We start from the raw sequence: 8,036 nt of genomic DNA, 5'->3' as shown, positions 1-8,036 counted from the left end.
GCTAATTCAGGACCCTTACTCTTCAGCCTACCAGTTATTGCAAAAGCATCTGATGCCCTGTGTTAAACTCCTTATTGCTAGGAATATTTAAAATTTTTAGTTTTTCTGATAGAACTTTGGTCAAAGATGGAAACAACATAGTTCAGAAAATGGTAGCATTTATCACTTATGAGGCTGTCAGTGGTATTTTCCAGTAAGACTTCTCAGAGCAACCTGAAAGGCTTATTAGGGAGTACCCATTTAACCCATAATAAAACAACAATACCAAAAACATATAAAAAAATAAATTTATTTAAATCTCTCAACATTTTTGTCTATGTTTTATCTATCTATCTAAAAATACAACTTCCCTTACTTATATTCCTCTTACTTTTCCCCAAATGCCTCTCTTTGTCTAAATGAATATAGGTGTGAATTCTTAAGTAAATTTTAATCTAGTTTTATATAATTAAGGCATATTTATTTCTCATTATATTAGTCTTGAAATGTTTACATTTAATTTCCTGAATATGAAAAACATACACACAAAATATTTTTCTGTGAGGACAAACTATGCACCGTCTATAGATTCAAAATATATAATGGAGTATTAAAGGTTCTGAGAATCTTTCATCAAATATCACATGATAACTTTGAGTGGATGTCCCTAACAGTTTTTGATAAATAAATCCTGCTAAACTCTTCATCTTAGAAAAGGCTGACATAGAATGTTTGATCAGAGCTGTCAAGCATTCTAAATAATTAGCAGAACAGATTAATTTATTTTCAGATTTTTAACTACTTACACTGATGTCAACACTATCCAGTCATCACATAATCATTGTGCTGTGAAAATAAAGTCAAATGCATAATTAAATATGTTGATTGGCAACCCTTAGAGTGAAAGGGGAGAAGTATTATAAGGATAAAGACCAGCTGCTTTCTCAGAAAGACAGATGAACAGAGAGAAAGAGCAAGAGGAGAGGAGGAGAGGGGGAGGGAGAGGGAGAGAGAGAGAGTGCGAGTACACGTGCTCGCCAGAGAGAGAGAAAGAGAGAGAGAAGCAGGTCTGTTTATTGAACATGTGACATTCTCAGGAGGAAACTAAAAACATATTCTAATATGCAAGTATTCTAATATGTGTAAGCATCCTAATAAAATTAACATTTATATTGTGTGTATAAAATGTTAATTTTATATCAAAGATGATTCCTGAGAACTCAATGAAGTCGTTAAAGTATTCAATTTCATAATCCTCTTCATAGTCTCACATTCTTAAAGACTTGCTTTTTAACTGCTCAAGATTCATTAGCTTGAAATTCTGCTACTCATTTTCATCAATGTTTGAATTCTCAATTGAGATGTGATATTTCACTCCTGCCACTATGTCAATCTGGAATCTTTTCAGAAATAAATTAAATGAAAATTTCAAAGCCTTACTGAATAAAATAATTTATGGTATATTAATTAGTCTCAAATTGATATTAAACTGTCTCTGTCTTTTGCAGATAATAATTATAACTAAGACTTCTTTGTCCAGGCTTTTAAAAATCAATATTATTTCTGTACTTCAAAACCAGAGCAAGAAGGAGGGATGTTAACAAAGTGTTACTGTATGGAATAAAATCTTATCTATGGAAGAAAAATTGTCACTGTCCTTTGCTAATGTGATGTATCTAATAATAAATTAGTTTACTGTATTTAAATTCAGTGTTTTATCCCAAGAAATAATATTCTATGTTGGTGTTCAAAACTTTTCTCAAATGCCAATCTTACTTGGATACTTAGTCTCACGGATGTTTTGTTGTTCTTTCTCCAAACTATTTTCTTTTCCCCCTAACTATACAGAAAAACCTAGTTTTTCTACAATGTAGCACTGTCTACACTTCAGAACTGTCAGGTAGGGCCATGTGACTGACTTCTTGCCATTTGAAAGTGGATGCAAATTACATATACCAATTCTATGCCCTAAAATCTCTATGGAATACTCCATGCTTACCCTCTTCTTTCAGATAGATGATACCAGGCTAACCTTGAAGCCATGTACTAATAATGGCAGACTGAAGTATAAAAGACACCTTGTTCCCTGAATGACTATGTGGGGTAGAGTCTCCTTTTCCTCCTCCCCACCAACCACAACAGGCAGTGAGGCGAGTAACAAATGTTCATCATGCAGAGAACCTTGAAATTTCTTGTCTTATCGGGTAGAGTGGCTCTCATTAAATAACCTAGTACAGGTTCCTAATTAGAACACGTGTAGACAGCAATTTTATATTACTATAAGTGGCAATAGCATACAGTTGATTGGTAATACTTAAAAAATAAAACATTAATAATAATAATAATAATAGTAATAAATTTATGTGGGGCATTTACCCTTGCTTGAATTTATCAGAAGTTTATAAACAAGCAGGACACATCTTGATTTAATCAGCAGGAAAAATGAATTTTGGAGAAAATCAAAACTATTCCAAGATCACATTTTGCAATACAGAAAAAAATGTTATTAGAACTTAGTGATATATATATGTTCCTCAAAAGAGGAAGATGAATGTTGACTATTCACCTTCAAAACAAGCACAAAACTACCTTTAAAAGATAGAGATGTGAAAAATAGTTTCACAGTTCAGTTTATAAGCATATGAGGACAAAGTTTATCTATGTAGTGTGTAGCTGCAGATTCAAGACTTTAGATGAGGAAGCTCAGAAATGTCTCTTGCTGCTTTCTTGATCTGTATGCAATTAGTCCTCCCTTATTGCCCCACTGATTTACTGCAGTGGCACCTTCATTTTCCATGTGGTACCAACTCCAGTTTCTGGATTCTGTTCCAATGGGAAGTTTACCATTCCCCCACCCATGGCCCTGAGTTTGACATTAACAGTACAAGACACTCACTTGAATGTGAAAAGATATATCTTTTCTGAAAATATATAAATGTCAGCAAGACCTTGGACAACTCAGGGCTCTTGTAAGCAGCCTTAGTTGCCTGGAATAGGCTATCTCCACATACAAGTGTTAGGTAGTTAGTCAGACATTAGCAGCAAGGAGGTGACGGTGGTGAAAAGAGGGGAATAATCAAGTCACACCCCAACCATCTGGGAACCCTCCCCTGACTCCACCCAGAACAGGCAAAACTATGGTCAGGTGGTGGGCAACTTTTCCTAATAAAGAGGGAGCACAGTAACATGAAGGAACTTCCCCAGGCTGCTCATGCCCAGACTAGACAGGCGTGTAAAACCTACAGTAAACACAAACTCATTATACCATCATTATAATAAAATCTGCATGTGGTTTTGCTCCCCCCCGCCCCATGGACTTTTCTTAGTGAAGCTAGGGTAAGGGCATGCGCAATAATGAACTTGTTACATGACTCAGGACTGTGAATCAAATAATGATCCCCTGTCACTCACCCATGATCACACCCCACCTCCTCGCAGAATTCTCCTTATAAACACCCTTAAACCTGTACAGAAGGGCTGGTTTCACTTTGCAGAAACAGCCTGCTCTCCCTCTGAGATTACAACTATGCTTTAATAAACTTTGCTTTGTGCTTAAGCCCAAAGTGGTAGTCTGCAATTCTTTACTTGCTATCGTAAGGACCGAGATTGCTGGCCCAGGTCTTCTGTTGACCTCCTCAGTTGAAGCTATTTGACACAATGCACACCAACCCAGTAACAGAGGTGGCAGTGAGATTTTGATAGTCTCCTTTTCACTTGTACTGATAGCTGAAAACCAGTGGGAGAATTCCACCTGAAAGCTGTGTTTTTGGTCAGTTGGCTCTGCATTTCATTACCGTTTCTTTTAGAAATGGGGGCTGAAATGCATGGATATTGGTCCCCATGTAAGAAGAGTCCCAGTAGTACTGTCCTTTCCAACTGAGAGTGTTTAGGTCTTGTGATACAAAGGCTGGTTGATGACAAACATCAGGGACACCCCTATTTGTATATCCAATTAAGACACCAATTAAGATGGTGACACACTGAAGTCCACAGGAGAAGATTCCTTGGTTGGATTTAACGTCAGCAGAACCTTTTATACACTGGCAAGTTGAATCTATGGGATCCACCCAAATTTCCAAAGTGTCCTGTGGAATGTTGACTTCTACTGAATCCAGAGTTGGGTACATAAAGGTGACATTCTGATGAACAAGTTTGGTGAATGCTTCAGATGCCAACTTGTTACCATTAAGGACTTTGCTAAGAAGCTCTACTGTTGTACAAAAGGTAGCAACATATGTCATTTCAAACATTTTCAAAAGCATCTAGTATTCCTAATTACAGATGATTACTAATGAAACAAAGGCCAATTAAATAAATCAATCAAAACACAACAAATTTGACTTGAGGGAATTTAAGTTTAAATTTCAAAATGAATAATATTCCTGTGGCATGATAAAATAAAATTTTAGACATTTAAATTGTCACTAAATAAAATTAGTGCAACTATAATTTACTTTCTCTCTAGCTAAGTATCCTAATCAAAAAACGGTTGCACTGTACCAGCTTCCAATGTTCTTAGAAAGTTTACAAACCATGTAGGAATACATGACCAGTAGAAATTTGATGAGGAAATATGGATTATTACATTATTTAGTTATTATCCAGGTTAACAAAATTAATACATTATATATAAAACTAAGAAAAATATAGAAGTTATTTAAATATAGAAGTTATTTAAATATAGAAGTTATATAAAATGAAGTTAAAGACTTAACTTGCATTGAATTAAAAAAAACAGCAGTAGTAGGAAACTAAAATATGACAAGGGGCAGGATCAAGATAACAAAGTAGAAAGATCATGAGCTCACCTCCTCCCACAGACAAACCAAAACTACAACTATATATAGATCAACTTTCTCTGAGAACAACCTGAAGACTAGTAGAACAGCTCTTCTATAATTAAGATATAAAGAAAAAAACACATTGAAGGTAGGAGGGGCAGAGACTCAATGTAATCAGCATCCATATCCCAGGTGTGATGACCACATGCAGCAGGGGATACAACAAACACGGCAGTCCTCCCTAAGGAACAAGGGGTTTGAGCTTCACACTGGGCAACTTAGCCCTGGGGACCCACACCAGGAAGTTGAGCCCTCGTAACAGCTGGCTTCGAAAACCAGTGGGGCTTATGCCCAGGAGAGCCAGAGGGCTATAGGAAACCAAGGCTCTACTCTTAAAGGGTACACATAAAATCTTACTCTGAGTCCTGGCACAGAGGCATCTGGCACTCCAGCCAGTCTGCCAAATAACTCCAGCCAGCCCCTGGCCATGCCCACTCCAGTTCCAGCCACGCCAAGGCAACTTGCCCAGTGCACCCCAGGAAAAACCTGGCCTGCACCAACTCCAGATCCAGTCATCTAGCCAAGGCAGCCCTAGTTCAGTGTACTTCAGGACCCTCCAGCCTGTGTCTGCTGCAGCCCCAGTCCACCTGCCAAGCTACCCAGCACAGGCAATCTATATACGAAAGGCTCCTACATAAGGTCATGCTTTCAAGACCAAGAGAGGTAACCGTTTTGCCTGATTTATAGAAAAAGAACACAGAAAGTCAAATAAAATAAGGAGCCAAATATATTCCAAATGAAATAAGATAAAACACCAGAAAAGAACAATAATGAAACAGAAGTAATTTATATGATAAAGGGTTCAATGTGATGGTCATAAAAATGCTTACTGAACTCTGAAGAAGAATGAAGGAACACAGTGAGAATTTCAACAAGGAGTTAGAAAATATAAAAAAGAACCAATCAGGTCTGAATAATATAATAACTAAAATAAAAGTACATGCAGGGAATAAAAAAAAGATTAGATGATACAGAAAAATGCATAAGTGATCTGGAAGACAGAATTGTGGAAATCAACCAATTGTAATAGCAAAATGAAAAAGAACTAAAAATATATATAGTTTAAGGGACCTCTGAAAAAACATCAAGCATACTAACATTTTAATTTTAGGGGTCCTAGAAGGTGAAGAGAGAGAGAGAAATGGGCAGAAATTTATTTGAAGAAATAATGGCTGAAAACTTCGCTAACCTGGGGAAGAAAACAGATATCCAGGAAGCACAGAGGCCCAAACAAGATGAATCCAAAGAGATTCACACCAAGATATATAATTAAAATGACAAAAGTTAAAATTAGGAGAGAATTTTAAAGGCAGCAAGGAAACAAACAAACAAACAAAAAGGCTAGTCACATACAAGGGAACTCCCATAAGACTATCAGCTGATTTTTCAGCAGAAACTTTTCAGGCCAGAAGGGAGTGGCATAATATATTTAAAGTGCTGAAAGGACAAAACAAAACCTTACAACGAAGAATACTCTATCCAGCAAAGTTATCACTCATCACTGAAGGAGAGGTAGAGTTTCCCAGGAAAGCAAAAGCTAAAGAATTCATCATCACTAAACCACTCTTACAAGAAATGTTAAAGAAACTTATTTAAGCAGAATAGAAAAGGTCATAACTAGAAACAATACATAAAAGGAAAAAATCTCACTGGTAAAGGCAAATATATAGTAAAGGAAGTGAATCAGCCACTTAAAAAACTAGTATGAACGTTAAAAGAATAAATTTGTAAAATTAACTGTAACTACAATAAGTAGTTAAGGTACACGCAAAGTTAAAAGCTGTAAAATATGACTTCAGAAACATAAAACAAAACATGGACGGAAGGAGTAAAAGTGTAGTACTTTTACAATGCATTTGAACTTAAGTGATTATCAGCTTAAAATAAACTTCTATATATACAGGTCATATATATGAACTTCATGGTAACCAAAGCAAAAACCTATAATAGATACACAAAAAATAAAAAGAAAGGAAACCAAATATAACACTAAAGAAAATCTCAAACCACAAAGGAAGATAATAAAAGAAGAAAGGAACAGACAAGAAACACAAAACCAGAAAACAATGAACAAAATGGCAATAGGTACATACCTATCGGTAATCACTTTAAATGTAAATAGATTAAATGTGCCAATCAAAAGACACAGGATGGCTGAATGGATTTAAAAAAGAAAAAAAACAGAAGAACTATCTATATGCTGCCTACAAGAGACTGACTTCAGATCTAAAGATACACAAAGGCTGAAACTGAAAGGATGAAAAATTTCATGAAAATGGAAGCAGAAAGAATGCTAGGGTAGCAATACTCATAACAAACAAAATAGATTTTACAAGAAACACTGTAACAAAAATACAAAAAAGGACACTACATAATGATAAAGTCAATCCGAGACTATAATATTTGTAAATATTTACGCACTCAACATAGAAGCCCCTAAGTATATAAGGCAAATACTGACAGACATAAAGGGAGAACTTGACAGTAATACAGTAATAGTAGTGTACTTTAATACCTCACTTACATCAATGGATAGATTAACCAAGCCAAAAAAAAAAAAAAAAAAATCAATAAGGAAACACTGGCCTTAAACAATACCTTAGAAAAGATAAAATTAATAGATATATATAGAACATTTCATTGCCAAACTGGAAAATACACATTCTTTTCAAGTGGACATAAAACATTTTCCAGGATAGATCACATGTTAGGCTACAATACAAGTCTCAAAAAACTTACGAAAACTGAAATCACATCAAGCATCTTTTCCAACTGCAACAGTATGAAACTAGAATTAATTACACAAAACTGGAAAATACACTACTATGTTGAGATTAAACAACATGCTAAACAACCAATGGGTCAATTAAGAAATCAAAGAAATAAAAAAACCTGAGACAAATGAAAATGGAAACACAATTTCCCAAAATCTCTGGTACACAGCAAAAGCAATTATAAGACAGAAGGTCACAGCAATATAGATCTATCTCAAGAAACAAGAAAAATCTCAAATAAGCAATCTAACTTTATACCTAAAGCAACTAGAAAACAAAGAAAAGTACAAATTTAGTAGAAAGAAGGATATAATAAATATCAGAATGGAAACAATGAAAGAGACTAAATAAATATGTGTGTGTGTGTGTGTGTGTGTGTGTGTGTGTGTGTGTGTATGATTAAAGAAACTGGGAGCTGGTTCTTTGAAGATAAACAAAACTT

General features: G+C 35.2%; 1 pseudogene; it reads right to left on the bottom strand.

The window, feature by feature from the left end:
* Window positions 1-2,668: 2,668 nt before the first annotated feature.
* On the bottom strand, window positions 2,669-4,241 carry LOC136123178 (inositol polyphosphate 1-phosphatase pseudogene; annotated as a pseudogene).
* Between the last annotated feature and the right edge of the window lie 3,795 nt (window positions 4,242-8,036).

The sequence above is a fragment of the Phocoena phocoena genome, chromosome 5 (assembly GCF_963924675.1).
Source record: "Phocoena phocoena chromosome 5, mPhoPho1.1, whole genome shotgun sequence".
Lineage (NCBI taxonomy): Eukaryota > Metazoa > Chordata > Mammalia > Artiodactyla > Phocoenidae > Phocoena > Phocoena phocoena.
Note: the sequence above shows the minus strand (reverse complement) of the source record. Positions and strands in the feature narration are given on the sequence as shown.